The sequence below is a fragment of the Rhipicephalus microplus genome, chromosome 2 (assembly GCF_043290135.1).
Source record: "Rhipicephalus microplus isolate Deutch F79 chromosome 2, USDA_Rmic, whole genome shotgun sequence".
Lineage (NCBI taxonomy): Eukaryota > Metazoa > Arthropoda > Arachnida > Ixodida > Ixodidae > Rhipicephalus > Rhipicephalus microplus.
The window spans coordinates 293,440,205-293,460,402 of NC_134701.1; the positions used below are offsets into that span (position 1 = coordinate 293,440,205).

At 45.0% G+C, this 20,198-nt stretch overlaps 1 protein-coding gene across 1 annotated transcript in view; it reads left to right on the forward strand.

The window, feature by feature from the left end:
* Positions 1 to 5,102: 5,102 nt before the first annotated feature.
* The window catches only part of LOC119178181 (uncharacterized), a 117,334-nt gene continuing 102,238 nt past the window's right edge, over positions 5,103 to 20,198 (forward strand). The window contains exon 1 of the mRNA XM_037429368.2: positions 5,103 to 5,259. The gene's annotated coding sequence lies outside the window, so the exon portion shown is untranslated. The remainder of the gene's footprint in view (positions 5,260 to 20,198) is intronic.

The window sequence follows — 20,198 nt, forward strand, 5'->3', positions numbered from 1 at the left end:
ATCCACTGAAGTCTACATCCGTCCAGCTCTCGATTATTCAAAGGCAGCAATTCCTATACAAGGATGCTTCATTGCTACTGCCTCATTTCACGGCCGATGCACTTCTGTTCTACTATACGTTGTGCCTGGGGGAACGACCATTCTGGGATTAGACGGCATCGCTGCTCTGGATATGAAGATCCAAGGGTCACCGCTCAGGTGTCTTCTAATGACGCAAGAAACTCCGGTGCTACCTCCAGAATTACGTTCTGAGTTTGAGCACCTATTTGCAAAAGAGCTGGGAACTGTGAGAGGTTTCACTCACAAGGTCAGAGTTCGCGCGTCTGTACAACCGGTGGCCAGCAAACTGAGACGACTGCCACTTGTCATTCGCGAGCAAGTCTCGGCAGAAGTTCAGAAATTAGAAGCTCAGGGCATCATTGAGCGTGTCGACTCTTCTGAGTGGGTCTCCCCTATTGTCGTAGCCAGAAAAAAAGACGGCTCGATTCGCATGTGTGTTGACTTACGGGAGCCAAACAAAGCTGTGGTAGTAGACAGTTTTCCTTTGCCACAAACTGAGGAGCTCCTGAACAGCCTGGCTGGGGCACAGCGTTTCTCGAAGCTAGACTTAGCTTCTGCATATCACCAGTTACCGCTCAGTTTAGAGAGCCGTGACCTTACCACGTTCATCACTCACGATGGACTATTTCGCTTCAAGAGGGTTTGCTTCGGACTGGCGTCGGCGCCATCAGCGTTCCAGAAAATGATGCACATGATCTTGAAAGGGTGCAAATGTGTCCTATTTTACATTGATGACATCATCGTGTATGGGCGATCCCGAGAGGACCATTTGGGAAACTTGCGCGCTGTATTGCAACGTCTTTCTGATGCTGGCCTCCGGCTCAACAACAAGTGTGTCTTTGACGTGGCAGAGTTGACTTTTCTAGGTCACGTTGTGAGCGCCAAAGGATTATTTCCGTTGATGTCATCCATTGAGGCGATAACAAAGGCACCATCACCTACAAATATTAACGAACTCCGCTCGCTACTGGGGCTTGCAGGCTTCTATTCCAAGTTCATTCCTCATTTTTCGGATGTTGTCGAGCCAATGCGCGCCTTGCTACGAGGACAAGCCTCTTTCGTTTGGAGTGCGGCAGCACAGAGCAGTTTGGAGCGCCTGAAATCTCTGCTCACATCTTGCGAAGTGCTTCATCGTTTCGATCCTCACTTGCCTGTGTTCGTTACAACTGATGCTTCAGGATATGGATTAGGTGCAGTACTTCAGCAAGACAACGGGACCTCACTGCAAACTGTCGCATTCGCCTCCCGCACACTTCAACCGCATGAGCGGAAATACTCAGTCGGCGAACGTGAGGCCCTTGCCTGTGTTTGGGCTTGCGAACACTGGCACGTTTATCTATGGGGACGACCTTTCATCTTACGAACGGATCACGCAGCGCTGGTTACGCTTCTTTCGACGAAAGGCACCGGTCACCGACCATTAAGGATTGCGCGCTGGTCCTCACGGTTGCTCTGCTACAACTATACCGTCGAATACAGGAAAGGTAGCGAAAACGTCGTGGCTGACGCTCTCTCCAGGCTACCCGTCCAGAGTTTAATCCGCGATGCACCAGAAGAGGAATTTATCTGTTTGTTGTCTCCCGTAGTTACCATGCCAGAACTTCAAGAAGCAAGTGCCAATGATCAGATTATCTGTGAAGTTAAGCACTTCACGACTACTTCTTGGCCTGACAAGAAATCACTGTCAAAAGAATTGCTACCTTACTTTTACGTGAAGGCTGAACTCTCTGTTGTAAGTGATATCCTATGCCGGGGTGACAGGATTGTCGTGCCTGCAACGTTGACACGCCGCCTTATGGATCTGGCCCACGAGTCACATCCAGGCATTAGTCGTACCAAAGCTCGCCTGAGAGAGTCCTATTGGTGGCCATGCATGGATAGTCACATTGAAGAACTGGTGCGCACATGCGTAATTTGCCAGTCTTGTGACAAGTCCGCACGTACCTTTCCAGCGCCACTGCAACCTGTTCCTCTTCCTGACGCGGCGTGGGAAAAAATTGCCATCGACATTGTGGGACCTTTCACGCAAGCTTCGGCCGACTGCCGTTTTGCGATTACTGTTATTGACTACTATAGCAAGTGGCCTGAAGTGGCGTTCGTGCGAGATGCGACCACGTCTACAGTGAAGAAGTTTTTACTTGAACTTTTTGCGCGAGAAGGCTACCCACGTAGTATTGTATCCGATCATGGACCACAGTTCTCTTCAGCAAGCTTTGACGAGTTTCTCACGGAGCGTGGAATAACGCACTACAACTCTTCCGTGTATTACCCACAAGCTAATGGCTTGGTGGAGAGATTCAATAGGGTGCTGAAGTCGTACATTCAACTAGCCCTGCTTGAACGTCGTGACGTACGAACAGCCATGCTTGATTACCTGCAAGTATATCGCTGTACGCCTCACGCGACTACTGGTGCGACACCCGCTGTTCTTCTTCATCGACGCCAACCTCGCACCAGACTTGACATATTGGGATTGCCCGACAGATGCTTCAGCACGGACCCGTCAAGGGCGATTGAACAGCTACGAGAGCATGTCAAAAAGAAGCAAATGATCTCGAAGAGCTACACCGATGAAAAACGTGGAGCCAAGGAACCCAGTTTCGTCGTTGGTGATTACGTGCGCGTTAAGACAACTGCAGCTCACGGTAAGCTGTCTTCACAATTTTCCGCGCCCAAGAAGATCATTGGAAAACGGGGACCGGCCTCGTACCTTTTGGACGATGGGCGTGTGTGGAACGCATCTAAGTTAATCGCAGTTCACTCCGGAGCGGTCAACAAAATGAAATCGGGCACCCCTGCTGTTATGAACTGGACACCTGCATTTAATCGGTCTTCTCATGCATTACAGCCTGAAACCGCTGCCCTTATGAACTGGTCCCCTGCATCTGATCGGTCATCTAGTGCGCCCCAATGGGACACATCAAGAGCGGATGGTCATGAAAGGGCAGACCCCGTATCATCTCCACCAGACGGCACGCAAGCTTTGACCAGTCCAGGATTTAATGCGCCTGCAAGGAAAAGCAAGCGTAAAAAGAAGACCCCAAAGAAATTGAAGGACTTCGTTAGGAAGTAGACAAAAACAGTTTTGTGTGTTTCTACCATTTATTTTTATTTTATTTTATTTTTTTTTTGCAAGAGGGGATATGTGGTATAAGGCGTCGCTACCGACTACAGCGCTGTGCGGTGGCACGCGCTCGGTGGCCGCCACGGGGGAGAAGGAAGAAGATGGAATAAACAAGATGTCTCCGTTTATGCTGTGCTATTCATTATGCACGATATAACAGCGCAGATACTGAGGTGCGTGTACCTAGATTTAGGTGCACGTTAAAGTACCCCAGGTGGACGAATTTCCGGAGCACTCCTTTACGGCGTCTCTCATAATCGTATGGTGGTTGTGGGACGTTAAACCGCTACTATTACTAATATCAAAGCACGGAAGTGCATAAAAGGCAAAGCGTGAGGTGATAGACTATGCTAAGGTGGCGCTATCTCGCGGCTGTTAATACCAACTGCGTCAGCCATGGCTCATCCCTGAACACACTACCCCATATTCTTGTACACTATATCCATAGGCACTAGCGCCATGGTTTTTTCCTTCCTCCATGCCTCCAGACAATGCCTCCTCTAGGAAGATGCTTGCCGCATGAGAAACAAAACAGCTGCCCCACCCTTTTCCTCTTTCATTTTGAAAATGTTCTTGGTCGGTAGCGTCACCTGTGGCAGACGCTGCAACAACGCAACACTTTGCATAGCCTCCGAAACAGTAGTGCACAATTGAAGGTCTCAAACGGATGAATAAGTGGATAGATAGATATGGCTGTACCCTTCAAATTGGGCGGTGGCTAGCGCCACCAAGTCGTAATACAAACAACTCTCGACTGACGCGCCCCTATGGGCCGCTGATGAAAAACGCTAAGCTGGTAGCCTGGTACCAAGGAGGATATAAAAACTTTTATATCCTCCTTGGTACAGGTTTTTATATCCTTCTTGGAGGTTTTTATATCCTCCTTGCCTGGTACCAACGTTTATAGAACTAGGTCTAGAAACGTTGGCTGGTACCGCCCCCTGCCGTGATAATGGATAAATGGATAGATATGGCTGTACTCTTTAGATCGGGCGGTGGCTAGCGTCATCAAGCCGTAATACTTAATGAACCTAAAACTGTATTTATTTATTTTTTTCTTAAAAAGTGAGTTTCAGGATTCGTACTTTGCAGGGAAGAATTTAATTTTCACTCGTGCCTTGACTTTAGCCATCAATCAGATAACCTCCTTCTAGTTAAGTCTACTTGCTTAATCTAATAATAATCTAATAATAATAGTGTTGGTCGCGAGCGCCACCGCGCGGCGCTTGCTCAAAACTGAAGGCAGGCCAACTCCGCTAGGAGCGCGAGCCATTCCCCAGGCATTGTTTAGAGGAGGCACGAAGGAAGGAAAAAGGAAGGAAAAAACGCCTCCTCCGTGAGAGGAGGCGTTGCACAAAGCTAAGGTCCCTAGATGGAAACTTGTTTCATCTAGGGACTTTACACAAAGCTTGCCTGCAGCGTCGCGGTGGCGGTAACTGCAGCCGGCCACCTGCTTCCAGAAGGCGAAACGGAGTCTTCCGAAACTGAAAAAGTATCTATAAACGTTGGTGCAGTCAGCATATAAACTCTATGTGTTCATCCGTTACAAAGAGCAAAAACACAGATTATGGTCATCATCATCATATTCTTCATGGTAGCAGAAAGCATCCATCCATTCATGTTGTGGGTAGTGGCCGCAGTTGGCTGGATGTGCCGTATCGGATAGGTGTTCTGTGGATGTGCGCTCATTGGTTCTTTATTCTATGGTGCGCTGTGCTTGTTGTGCCAGCTACAGCCGACAGGCCGATAACTTCATGTCCGGCAGGCAGGCGTGCTCGCTATGCGATGTTTTACGTGTTCTGATTTTATGTTACGCAAACGTACGAAGAGAATAGTAATCTACGTTTCATAGCCAGCTCCACTCAAATCGGCTGTGTGAGCACGACAAAAAAAAAAAAAAAATCCCCGAAAGTGGTGCAGCGAACTCGAAAGCCCGTGTGAAGTGACGTACAGTGCTATTATTGTGTGGTAGTCGCAGTACATGGCGAAACCTTGCTGCACTCGGCGACGTTCATCATCGCGCCGACGATGACTCTGCGTCCAGTCGTCCCTACGACCAATAGTTGGCACAGAAAGTGAGTTACTACCCACCACGCCACACATTATGTCTTACGCGGCCGAGTCTATCTGCTCGCTCGTCACCATCATGTCATTCGTGACAGGGCGAGCGCATGCACATCTTCTTAACCAACCTCCGACCACCCTTGAGACCTGTGTGTTTCTCGTCACTCTTCGGGTGCGCAGTGTTGACGTTCAGCCTGGGAACTGTTGACTGCGCGCTGTCAAATGCGCCTGTAAGACAAGCTGTCGGCGCTACGGGTTCACTTAGTTTAGCGCGAAGCTCACGATTAACCTGATTGTTTTCTTTCAAAACTAATGCACGACTAGATAGCCGAATAGTAATATGTGTTTGTTGTCTTACTTCGCTTTAAATACGCTGCATGCTGTTCAATTCACCTTACTCTGTGAGATATGTGTGCTCAATTAATATATGTCTGAAGTTATCTATACACTGGTAAAGTTAAACATCGTGCACCTTCTTCTTTCGGCCTGACCACTCTTCAAAATGTACATACCAAAATCGGCCAATTTGGCTTGCCAGTTTCACGAACGGAAACTGACGTCGTGCACGGTGCAGCAGCTTGTAGAATTTCAGAGAGGTGTGTTAGTATTGAAGTGTGCTAAAAAAATTCCATGAAACGGAAAGAAAACTCGTCGATTCAGTCACTAAACTGCATTGTGTCCTTGGCGCATGCAAACCTTTGGCATAACTTGCCCTGGTAATTTTGTCAGTTCGATTAAATACGTCATTGACAATTTAAAATTCTTGCAGTTCTTTTGGCATATTGACTGGCTTCATATGCACCCTTGTACTGCTAGAGTTGCATTAGTGCTGCAAAAGGTGCTCTTCATTTTGTTTAGGATGTCCCTTCTGTGATCAAAAACAGTGTATATGTATGTAAAAAGCGTGGTCTCGTAGGCTTGCATCGTAAATATGAGGCAGTAGGATGAAAGTTGCACCTCATGGGGGTGGACTACCTTGACATCTTCACATCGTAAATGCTTTATTGCCCTTGAAGTCAGTGTGGAGCGTTCTTTCACCAATGCTAGGGTGGCTAAAATCATAGTTTTCTATAAGTGCACTAGATGGCACTCTGGCGCTACTGTCTATGGGAGCTGCAATGCGTGACGCTTCAGCAAGCATGAGAATTATGGGTAGTGCGTGGATTTGCATAATCTTCGTACTTTTGGCACCCTTTGGCTTTGCTTTGTCACGAAAAAAAAAAATCTGCAAATGTTCAACAGTTGCACTTCACCACCTTAACCTTTGAGGATCACTCATTCAAGTTGGGTCACGAAGTTCTAAACGGTTTGCTGTTATATTCAAAGCAAAACCAAAATGCTGTAATAAACGAAGCCACAGCTGCCTTCGAAACCCATAAACATAAAGACTAGACAAATCCATCTACTACCCATCATTCCCATGGTCACTATAAAATCGCAGCACCGGAGTTCCTTCTAGTTAATTTTAGGAATGCTAGAATGAGGAGGTGTGAAAAATGGCCACTGAAATCTTTGCACTCCGATGCCGCTTGGGACGCTGCATACACAGGCGCGGCTACACTTGCGCAGGTGACAAATGAATGAGCACGTGCTGCTCTTTGAAAACACTATCGCGCTATGTGGTGGTCAGCTATTTTTGTTAATTTGTTTTTATTGAGCAAATGTTGGGCAGTACATGGCGACTAAGCCGGCCACTAGATCGAGCGGAGTCGCTGCTTGGTGGCAACTGGCTTAAGTGCACCAGTGTGGATTGCTACCTGTGTTGTCTGCTAGCCACATCGTGTTTGCATGGCTGTGTACGTCATGCACGTTCTTAAAGGGCGGTTTGTTCGATTATGTTAGCGCAAGTTAGTGCTTGTACGTATGCCTGAAACAATGTATGTAAGCATTTGGTTTTGCTCATCTGTTAATGCACAGTAATAAGATCACTCCGCAGGGGCGCCTGCGCAAGTAGGCGTTTGGTGTGTAGCGACACCACGGACCCGAGCTAACGGGGGAGTTTCTACTCCCTCCCACGCCTAGCCGTGCGTGGCTTTGCCATGTCCGGGGAAAAGGGGATCCTGGGGGTTGAGCCGACGCTGGGTGATTGGACCATTAAGGCCCCCCGGCAGAGGCAACACACCCCTTTGGTCCCGGCTTCACGTAGACGGCACCCCCTGGATTGACCCGCCTGGGGGGAATCTGCAGTCGCCTTTTCCTATCTCTCCCTCCCTACATCTTCGTCTTTACCTCTCACTTTTTATCTATCCTGTCTTCTAGTCTCTTCCGTTTACTTCCAAACTTCCTGGCGGCTAGGGTTAACCTTGTGTAGTTACCCAACCTTGGGTAGTTATATCTGGTTATAGCGGCGATGTGTGACTGGCGCCTTCAAGTGTTCTACCTTGTAGCGTCCCCCTGTTGGGCTCGGTGGTGGGTGGTCACCATCGCCCCCGAACATATAATGCACCACATGGCCAAATCTTTCCCCCTTCTCAATGATCGGTCCCTTAAAAGGAACCGCACTGATGAAAGCTCCAAACGAACCGGAAGCGATTGTGACCACTTCCCACGCTTCCTAGTCATACACTCTCTGGCAGATAACGTCTCTGTTGCAGGACTGTCGGTTTTCCTGATAGCTAAAACCCTTGCTAACTTAATAGGCAAAAAGTACGACGCAAAGAAACTGTCATCCGGTGATGTTCTTGTTGAAGTAAGCCAGAAAGAGCATGCAAACACTCTCCTTAAACAGAAGCAGTTCGCCCACCTGAATGTGTCTATCACCCCCCATCGCAGTCTTAACACTTCAAGGTGTCATTTCACAACGTGATCTGATGCGAGAAACTGAAGCTGACCTCCTTGAAGGCTTTCAAGAGCAAGGCGTAGTCGCCATTCATCGGATAACCACCAGGCGAAACAATGAAGAAGTGGTGACGCCTCATATAGTACTAACATTTAACCGCTCCATCCTGCCAGAATCTGTGAAAGCTGCGTTCCTTCACTGCAAAGTCCGCCCCTACATACCCAACCCTAGAAGGTGCTACAAATGCCAGAAATATGGACATGGGTCGAACACCTGTCGCGGAAAACAAACATGTGCAAAATGTGGTGATCATGAGCACCCAACCAAGAGCTGTACTTCCACGCAGAGTGCCCTAACTGTCACGGGCCGCACGCTGCGTACTCGCGAACATGTGAAATTTTCAAAAAGGAAAAGGAAATCATCCAAATAAAAGTAACGGAAAGCATCACATTCTCTGAAGCTAGGAAGAAGGTGTCGCTCTTCTCCGGAAGAACGTACGCTGACGTAGCGCGCCGGTGGGCCGGGCGGCGTCTAGTGACGGTGGGCACGCAATACAGCTTTGCTGATGCGTGCACATCTCTGCCCCCCACCAAGCAGCCACAGGCTGCACCAATCTTTCACGTCCCGGAGGTCGAACGTCATCAGACCCCAGGGACCACACAGACAACTGAGACACCTGTCTCTTCTGACAAACCTCCATTAGCTTCTGAGGGTCCACCGGAGGCAATGGAAGTGACACCAGGATCCTCAGCGTCTAAGATGCTGACGGAATCATCCCAAGTGAGGCGGGGCTCCATAGATCGCCTCAGAGGGAAAAGACACCCGCCAGTGAAGCCTCCTAATAAAGGCAGCGAAGTGTGAATAAGTCACGCTCTTTTCCTCATTCATAAAAATGGCTGCCGAAAATATTATCCAATGGAATTGTCGAGGCTTACTTAAGGACTTAGACGACATCTATGAAATATTTGCACAACACCACCCAAACATACTTTGCTTACAGGAAACACACCTAAAACATACACACACTAGCCTTTTGAAAAGATATGTGGTATACCGAAAGGACAGACAGGGCACTGCCCATTCATCTGGTGGTGTCGCTATCGTGGTGCAGAAAGCAGTTCCGTCTCAAAGCCTCACTCTGGTTACTGACTTAGAAGCAGTGGCTATACGAACCCTAATTTTTGGACGAGTAACAACCGTGTGTTCACTATACATCCCTCCAGGCTACCAACTCTCTACTAAAGAATTTGAAACACTCATCGACCAGCTTCCGCATCCATTTCTGTTGGTCGGAGATTTTAACGCGCACCACCCTTTATGGGGATGTAGAAGAACGGATTCTCGAGGCTCCTTAATTGAAAACTTTCTGTTGTCTTCCGGCTCCTGTATATTTAATAAAAAAGAGCCAACATACTTTAACGCAGCGCACAGCTCATACACAGCAATAGATCTTACTATCGGATCTCCTTTACTCTTGGCAACCACTGAGTGGGCTGTAATTAAAAGCTCTATGGAAGTGATCATTTTCCTGTTTGTCTAAAATACAAAGGAAATACGAGTACAATGACTGCGAATGTAACCAGGTTCCGAGAACAGGGTGCGAACTGGACGAAATTCCGAAAACTCTCAAAACTATCGCGCTCATCAATTGAAACCCTAGGCATCGATGAATCTGAAGCGTTGGTCACACTCCACATTATACAGGCCGCAGAGCAATCCATCCCACATACATCTAACAATACACGGAACAAAAGACGACCTTGGTGGAACTCTGAGTGCAAAAATGCTCGTGACAATCAAAACAAAGCATGGTCGAAATTCCGCAGGTATCCTACAGTCGAAAACTTGGTGAATTTTAAGCGCGCAAAAGCAAACGGTAGACGTGTTCGACGAGAGTCTAAACGACAGAGCTGGCAATCCTTCCTCTCATCGGTGAACTCTTACACTGACACACATAAGGTGTATAACAGAGTAGGAGCACTCCAAGGGCACAGCACTCATCCGATGCCCCTTGTTAGTACTGCCGGTGATACACTGGAACACCAGGCAGATGCTTTAGGCCAACACTTCGAGTATATTTTCAGCTTAGCACATTACACAGAGTCCTTTAAACGACACAAGCTTGCTGAGGAACGTAAGCCTATCCGTGATAGAAGGCCATCTGCTGGAGGCTACAATACTCTGTTTACCATCGACGAATTGAAGGCAGTGCTGGCAACATGTGGCGACTCAGCTGCAGGCCAAGACAAGATTACATATGGCATGCTGAAACACTTACACGAACACACGCTTGATGTCATTCTCTTACTGTTCAACAGTGTATGGTCCTCCGGGCGTCTACCCAAGGCCTGGAAAGAGGCGGTTATAATACCCATCCTCAAACAAGGAAAGGAAGCCACACTCGTCGCTAGTTATAGGCCCATCGCCCTGACTAGCTGCTTGTGCAAGGTATTTGAAAAAATGGTAAACCGCCTCATGTATTACCTTGATAATAATGGCCTCCTTGACCGCCGTCAAGCTGGATTCAGATCAGGCCGGTCGACAGCTGACCAACTCGTAGCATTCGAATCCTACGTCAGGGATGCCTTCATTCACAAATAACACTGCCTTTCTGTATTTTTCGACTTGGAGAAGGCTTATGACACGACATGGCGTTATGGCATTCTCCGTGACTTGCAATCCCTTGGAGTGTCGGGGAACATGCTGAATACAATTCAAAGCTACCTCTCTGAACGTACGTTCGTGGTTCGTGTTGGTAATGCCTTATCAAAGTGGTTTACGCAAGAAAATGACGTCCCCCAGGGCGGTGTTCTTAGCTGCACACTATTCATCATAAAAATGAATTCCATAAGCACCATATTGCCTAAAACAATCTCCTACTCTGTATATGTGGATGACATTCAGATCAGCTTCAAATCATGCAACCGAGCCACATGTGAACGTCAGATTCAGTTGGCAGTAAACAAGCTGTCAAGCTGGGCAGACAAAAATGGGTTTAAGTTTAACTGTGACAAGACTGTTTGCGTACTCTTCTCAAAACTATGCGGCATAAGGCCACCCCCCAACATTTCACTTAACGGACAAACCATAGCTAGCAAAAAAGATCACAAATTTTTTGGTGTTGGTGGTTGATGAAAAGCTCAGCTTTGTTACACATATCAAACAGCTACGACTTAAATGCTTGAAAGCCTTAAACCTGCTCAAGATTCTCTCGCATCAGTCATGGGGCACAGACCGTGACTGTCTACTGAACCTTCTCAACAGTGTAGTGCTATCACGTATCGATTATGGCTCGGTGGTTTACGAGTCAGCTTCAAGATCTGCATTGGAGATGCTTGACCCAGTGCACCACCTTGGGCTCCGGCTGGCCAGCGGTGCTTTCCGAACCAGCCCGACAGCCAGCCTGTATGTTGAGACAGACCGGTGGTCACTAGAACGATGACGTCAGTTTACAAGTGTTATGTATGCCACCAAGATGCTTTCCCATGTCGACCACCCAGCTCGTGCGCTATTGCAGGATACATCGAACGCCCTCCTGTTTTTGAGGCGACCATCAGCTACGCCACCGTATCCCCTCAGAGTGGCCTCACACCTTGGAAATATGCACATACCGGTCTCCAATCTCCAACTAACGTCTCACAAGGACACTATTGTGCCATGGGAAATGCAGGGTATCGATTGTGACCTTTCATTTATTTATTTATTTATTTATTTACAGTACCTACAGCGCCCGCGAGGGGCATTAGTGTAGGGGGGAGATAACGATTTCAAAATGCAGAAAGGCGACAGTCCATTAACACTGAGTTGAACATAAAAGAAATACAGATACATAATAAAGCATCCAATGGTGACACGTAATAAACATTGACGTGTGTGAAGGTACAGAAGCAAGAAAAATATATATACATATATATAAAATGCATACGCACACACACGTATATACATACATATATATACACACACAGATAAAAAGCAGGCGAAAAAAAAAAAAAGAGCTGAAGCGTAGATCGCTAGAGAGATGAGACGAAAGTGTAAGCAACCTTAATGTGTGCTCAGGCTACGATAAGATATGATGTTCCAGCGCAGTGGCGAAAGTTTCCCTGGACGCGGCTACAATTTCATGAGGTAGTTTGTTCTATTGCTTAATTGATCGCGGAAAAAATGAATATTTAAAAAGGTTAATTCTGGTAGAGAACTCGCGCACTTTAAGGGGGTGATCAGTACGAGCAGATATATACGTAGGCTCCGATATGTAGTTTTCTTTGTGAATACCCGTTAAACCATGGAATATTTTGTGAAACAGAGATAAACGTAGGAATTTGCGCCTGTCTTCAAGAAGAGGCCATCCTAAAGTACTCCTGATTTCGAAAGATCTTTTAGAAAAGTTGTAATCACCCGTGACGAAACGGGCCGCTCTCAGCTGCACGCGTTCTAGAGCGTCGATGTTCACCTTAGTAAAAGGGTCCCATGTGCTGCACGCGTATTCCAAAAGTGGGCGTACATTCGACATATACAGGATTTCTTTCAGGCTGGCCGGTGCTTGTTTAAAGTTACGTCTTAAGAAGTTTAATGTGTTGCTGGCCTTTGTTACGATGTAATTTATGTGGGCATTCCAAGTCAAATTGCTGGAAAAAATGACTCCTAAGTACTTATATTCTGTTACAATGGACAGCTGTGTTGTATTCATGACATAGCTTGCCATCAGCGGGTGTCTTTTGTTTGTGAACCTTAAGAGGTTGCATTTGGACAGGTTGAGTGTCATGTTCCAAGTCGAACACCAAGACATGATTTTGTTCAGATCATTCTGTAGCAGTTGACTATCTGATTCACTTGAAACTTCACGGTAAATACAGCAATCATCTGCATATAACCTCACACGGCAAGACAAGTGTTCAGTAAGGTCATTGATAAATATAAGAAAAAGCAGGGGCCCTAAGACGGACCCCTGTGGCACTCCAGATAATACAGAGACATCAGAAGAGCGGACACCATGGAGTATCACGCGTTGGTTTCTATCTAACAGGTACGCTTCCAACCACTTCAGGAGGGTGTTCGGCAATTTGAGGTAGGACAACTTTAGTAGTAACAGAGTGTGAGATACGGTATCGAAAGCTTTCCTAAAGTCTAAAAAGATGCAGTCAACTTGCAAACCTGAGTTAATAAATGCTGCGATGTCATGGCAAAATTCTACAAGCTGAGTGTCGCGAGAAAATCCAGCCCTGAAGCCATGTTGCGTTGGAATAATGAAGCTATTTTCTTGAAGGTGTGTCATTAAATTTGTATAAACAACATGTTCTAATGTTTTACAAGCAACGCTTGTGAGTGAAATTGGCCTGTAGTTGCACGTTCTTGTTTTTGAACCACTTTTGTGAATTGGAATAACATTTGCAGTTTTCCAGTCCGAAGGTAGAGCACCAACTTGAAGAGATATCTTAAATAACATTATTAAGAAAGGGGTGACAGACAATGCACAGTTTTTTAGGACAAAATTTGAAATAAAGTCAGGACCGGTAGCCGAGTGGATGTTTATCTTCCGTAGTAATAATGCGATACCATCTTCAGAAAGCACATCCCGAATGCGTAGACAATGGCAAGAAGAATGGAACGCAGCAAATGCAAACAAACTGCACTTAGTAAAGCCAAGAATAGGAAGATATGTGACTGAAAAACGTAACAGGCGCCAAGAGGTTGCACTGTGCAGACACAGGATCGGTCATACACATGCAACACACTCGCACCTTTTAAACAACACACACAGATTCCTAGAGGTAGGAAAAAATGGCCACCCAGTCGCAATCGATCAACACTACAAGTACATGCAGGCCAAATACAGGTGTGCTGAATATTATACTGATGCCTCCAAGTCCTCCACAGTCGTATGTGCGGCACACGGTCCCACTTTTTCTTAATCTAGAACAATGAACGAACATACCAGTATATTTACTGCAGAATGCTATGGCATACTTTTAGCTGTAACGCACATTTTAAAGGAGAAAGCACCAGCCTCAATCATATACACAGATTCTCTCAGTGCTGTGACTGCGCTGTCCTCCACTAAGATACTCAAAAATCCAGTTACTAATACACTTCGAAAATGCATCACGTCAGCCCGCAAATCTAAGCTCAAAATAACGCTATGCTGGATTCCGGGACACTGCAACATTGCTGGCAATGAGATAGCGGACAAACTTGCGAAGTCAGCAGCACTCCGCCCATCAGTTGACGTAGACACCATCCCCTATGAGGACTTGAGGCCACTCATCACATCCCGAATGCGTAGACAATGGCAAGAAGAATGGAACGCAGCAAATGCAAACAAACTGCACTTAGTAAAGCCAAGAATAGGAAGATATGTGACTGAAAAACGTAACAGGCACCAAGAGGTTGCACTGTGCAGACTCAGGATCGGTCATACACATGCAACACACTCGCACCTTTTAAACAACACTCCAGCACCACATTGTGCAAAATGTGGTGATGAGCTGTCTGTCGTTCACGTTCTAATTACCTGTCCGTACCTCGAACCAGAAAGACTGTGTCACTTTCCAAAGCTGTACAAATGTCACATTCCGCCTCATCCACAATTTTTTCTTGGAGACGATCCCTTGTTTCCCTCAAAAGTAGTCTTAAAGTCTTTAGCTAGTGTAGGCTTCCTACATTCCATAACATATTCTCACTAATCTCAGCCTCCTCTCAATCCTGAGGGGACGGCTGAGATTTTTTTTTTATCAAATGTCATGCAGCACGCACTCCTTGTTTTGACAAGGACTGTTGACGACACGGCATGACTTTGTAAAACCCATAAGCATAGCCAGTTTTAAACCCATCACACATAGTCACTACACCTAAGTTTAAGTCCTATACACTACTCTTTTATTCTTGCCACCCTGAGCAGAATTTTATAATCAAATCGACCGAAAACCGTGTGTTTGGCGTTCTTTGGCCTGAGTTGCCCTTGCGCCACTAAAATCTACCATCATCATCAGTAATAAGATCAGGAGGAACAACTTTCAAAAGTGCTATGTATTGTCATCGTACCCTCTATTCGCTAGAATCATTTTTGTGTGGGTGCCGCTTTCTGCTTCAATCACATCGTAAAATGCACTTAGCATCGCCCCAAACGTGACGACTATTAAATAATCTGTGAATGCAGTGTCTTAGCGACTTGGTTGTAAACAAAAGCTCTGCTATAGGCCGCACACTATCGTGTTGTTTTTAGGTATATAACTACGGCAAGTTGTTTGTCGATTATGCGATGAGGTTAGATTGTGTTAATTTGGCCGTGGTACTGTTAAAGATAAATGTCATCAAGTAAAATATGACATTTTGGTACTTATACTGTACTGAAAACTGAGTTTTCCTGCGGAATTTTATGTTGGGGCGAAATTAATGGAGGAACATTCATGTGTCTACATTTATGAACACCTTAAAAAACCTAGGCATTCAAAATTAATTTAAGTGGCATACCTTGCACTTATGTTGTACGATTTCACAAAATATGTAATCTTTCTTTATGTTGCCTTCAGAAATTAAAGAACTTTTTTTTTGAAATGATGCGAATCTAAAACCGAAACTAGGTGAATAAGGTTGTACTGGCACATACATACTTTTAACTTTTCTCTAAAACTGTGCTAATAAATTATACTTATTATAATTAATTTATTAGTAACTTCTTACTGGGGTGGGGGGGGGGGGAGTTAGAGTATGTATGTGCCAAATAGAGCCTTATTTGAGCTAGTTCCAGTTCTTGATCCTTCCCATTTCTAACAAAAGCTCCTCATTTGTGTGGCATTGCTGTTGACTGGTGGAAGGTAGCGGTCATTTTTTATTTGAGAAAAAAAAATGCTCGATCATCCCATAAAATAAACATTCCTTTGTATCACTGTCATGCATGTAATCAATTGATTGAAGCGTTCTGCTGAACTCTTACAAACTTTATATGCTTTTACTAGTGCGTATCTGGTAAATGTCAATGGAGAGCTAAGCATTGCCTGGCACTAAGCTTTCCTTGCTGGACTTATCGACCGCCCCATATTCTATACAGAACAGAATGAGAAAGGAAATGCATATGTGTATTCGTGCAAACAGTGGTATCTGCCTGAACTTATCTTGCGCCAATATGCGGGATTTCTACGATCTTTATTTCATTTGTTTTTTTTTTATCCAGGTGAGCTAAAAGTAAATAAGTAGTTCAGTTGCGCTACAGCACAGCGTAGTAGGTGGAACATAAGCTAAACACGTACAAACAACACAGCAAAAGTATATTTAGTATGATAAGGCATTGACAGTCCACCAGGGCGAGCATTCCTTTCATTGGCAGAATGCGCATCACTTGCTAGTAATAGTAATGTTGCATGATCTTGATGCATCAATTCCGCAGAGAGAAGCGTAAATATCACCAGTAAACTGCAGTCAACGCATTTAATCTACCGGCAGTCGGCTCACACCGCACACAACAAAGCGCCGCTGCGTGTATTTGTATGCGTGCTGCCGACCGCCTATCCGTACTATCGCGTTAACGGTGCTGCCACCTTTAGCCCGATATCGTCGCGAATGGTCTCACCTCTGAAAACTATTGTGGTCTTAATGATGTTTCATGGTCTTGATGATATTGCAATTATACACAGTAGGGTGGAGGGGGAGCAGCAGGTATGTTGAGATATGTTAGGTCATCACCGGAAGGCTTCATATTAATTTGAACGTGCTAAATTATTCCATCACGAGCGGAATTTTCGGTACAAGAGTGCTGTTTTACTATTCCAAACGTTCTTGTTCAACTCACTGCTTGAATTCTGAGTTTGTGTTCAATAATTGGTTTTCACGAAGCAGTTTTATAGGCCAACAGGTACTCATCAACTAAGCTGAATCACGGATTATGAGTGCAATAATTTCATTCCAGCAGCAGGCATTGAGCATTTTTGAAAAATGCCACTTCATTTTTATAAGGTGTTCTACTGCAGTCAGCTTTACATTCTACTCTTCCTCTTTATGATATGTTTGGTTCATGCCTTTCAAAGGAAAGGGGGGGGGGGGGGACCTGAGTGAGACAGTAATGTTCCACACTTTTAGTCAAAGTATCAGCATGCTTTGGATAGCCGATTAGTTGTCTCACCTGTCAACTTTGGCATTTTCATGGCTGATTTGGCATGAATATATGGTGTGCTCAAAAAACGAGTGATTTTGTTTTCAAGGCTCACGATCAGGCTGTAGACGGAACTCAACGAATACAAAAGCTCGCCGGTATTCCACTACTTGCTTTTCTGGGCTAGGGATTACTTGGGGCAATTTTTTAAGAAACGAGTAGTATGCATTACGGAGAAAAAGTAACTAAGCATGTTACTAGTTACGCCTACGAAAAATAAACGCATTTACCACCCTGTACCACCTATGCGTTACCATTATGGACAGAAAAGTAACTTCTGCTATTACTCTAAGATCAGAAATTTGAATCGGTGCGCTCTTTCTGAAGGAACCAGAGTAGCAAATTAATAAACCTCATATTTATATTTCAGTAAAGCCTCTAACCAAAGCAACTATTTAAGCTAAGTTATTATATAACTAGAAAAGTTTGCACAAGATGCCGGATCAATGATACAGAGGCCTGGTGATGTTTACTGTAGATTTGCATGTAATTGCATATAATGTTGTGGCACTTGGTAAATCAATTCTTCAAAGTTACAGCTAAGAGATTATGAGGTTTCATCATCAACACTCTCTGAAGAGTAAACATCACTGATATTTCATTAAATGTACAGTAATTCTGATGTTGTGTATTTACTAGTTCACAAATCATATGCGTAGGTCTTGTACGAATGAAGAAAACCCTAAAATATGTAGACTTGCGAGGAAAGATATTTGCAGCATAAATAATTTTTGCCTCTTTCACCTATATAGGTCCCGGGAACCATGCGAGTGTTTATGTGAAGGTGTTAAGGTGAGCCTGGCTTGCCTGGGTACTTGCCAACCAGAAACGTATACCTGCTAAGAGCAGCAGGTAGAAGCAAATTTGTTTTGAAAACGGGACTGATAAATAACGCTGCTGTATTGCAGGGACAACCTGCTCACAACCACAACCTGTCGAATCTGAGAAGCAACAGCTCTATTTCCAAAATGAGTGCGTAGTAAATTACCAAAAAAATGTTACATGCTATGGTGTGACTTGTAACATATTACCGCCAACACTAAAAACAAGATGAGTGTTCTTGCACTCATCACAATTATTACAAAGGGCAAGCTTTCTTGCAACATAGACTGCAACACAAATATAAGATGGCCGTCGGTTCACTCAGCAGTCTACAATGCGGGATTTACAGACAGATCTAGTGAAAGTGCCTTTGTCTTCCTCATCATATTCCATCTCATGCAGCATTTCTTCTATGGAGACTCTGTGACTCTGTCAGCCACTAGGCTATAGAAAGCCGAAGCATCAAGTGTTCCACCCAGGTAAAATGCACCAGTGATGGGTCTTTGTTTTTGTCATTGACATCTTCAGTGAAACCTAGCTCAAGTACCAATTGATGAAATACTTGTAAATTAGCTACAGTGCTTACGAAGAAAATCGCAGTGCACCTGACCAAAACCCAGCGAAGAGTGCCGCTCACTACCCGCGCCGCTGTCATCAGCGCCCCTAGCCACATCAGCGTGCTGAGGGACCTTCTCCGTCAAGTGAAAAGCGCTGTGCTCATCACACCTGAAGAGGTCCACCCTATGCACGGCTGGTGCAGAAGCCTAGCTAAAGTTCCAGCCGCACACAATCGTACCATGCACAGTTAATGTCTCCTTCCCGCAGTCGTAGCTACGACAGGTTCGGCCAATTAAGGCAACAGGCTAGCTCAATCAACATTACTTCATTGCTACATCAGCAATAACGTGCAATTGTCACGTAGAGGGATTGTCCACTTTATAAAGAAAACAAAGAGTAGATGTACTCCTTTGGACAATCACTGTGGTTCGCAGGGTTTCCTCAGGTTAGTCGTCCCTGCCTACTGATTTCACTCACTGTCCCGTTTCTCTTTCCCACAAAAAGGGAGAGTAACCCATTCTGTGACTGTGAGCTGGGAAGGGGAGACCAGCAGAGGGTAACTCGCCCCTCATCACGTACAATGAATTCTGTTATCAAGACCATATGAGGAGTTTATGAAAGCAGCAAATATTCCAGAGTGTTAACAATGCTGTGTGCTAATAGAACAAGAAAACATTGCTATGACAGAAGAGGTGGGCATTGATATCTCGAACTTGTTGAATTACGCGAGTCAGGGGGGCGATTGGTGACATTAGTTTTTTTCTGCTTTTCTTTACCTACTCTAATTTCTTCAAACGTACACAGTATGTGCTTATCTTAGGTCAGGTCCCAGGTGTCCGTTTTGCCTTTTGCTTTAAGTTTAGTTTAGGTGAGCTGAGCTTTCGTGCCTTGTGACCAATCCATTGCTGACTTTCCTAATGTTTTGTTCTTATTTCTGCTGTTTCTTTGGCATAATCTTGGCTGAACCGGACATAAGTATCTTTCAGTTTAAAACAATTTTTCAGAACACTATCCTTTTCTCTAGAATCAAAGAACTTCATAATAATGGGTCTCCTCCTATTCGGTTTTGCTTTATCGATACCGTGAATTCTGCCTCTATTGTCCTCATGTAAACACCTAAAGTTCTGTCAAAAATATCTTCAAGGGCCTGTTCTCTCAGTTTGGTTTCTGTTTCGTTATCACTTTTGGCAATTCCAAACACTAAAAGGTTGTTACACCTACTTCTATTTTCATACTCAATTAATTTAGATGCCTGCTGTTGGACAACTGATTTCAATTTCTCAATCTTGTTGTTCACGTCTTCAAAGACGGTCAGAACACCTTGTAAGTGATCAGTTTTAACATTGACAGCGGCAATTTCTTCTCGTATGGTATCCATTTTGCGGTCACTTTCTTCCTGCCTATCAATAATGACCTGTAACATTTCTGTAACCTTCTGACCAGAGTTTGGCCCTGGGTTTTTTTTCTATGTCACTCGACACAAGCAACAACATCAACATTGACCAGCAGTCAGTCAGAATTGCAAAACACTTCTGAAGGTACGGCAGGATCAACAAAGACCTATCATTGCTACAAAAACAAACCAGATTGCCTTATGGACAAACCTTGCCTTATGCCTTATGGACAAAAGCAGTGGTGATTTAACGCAC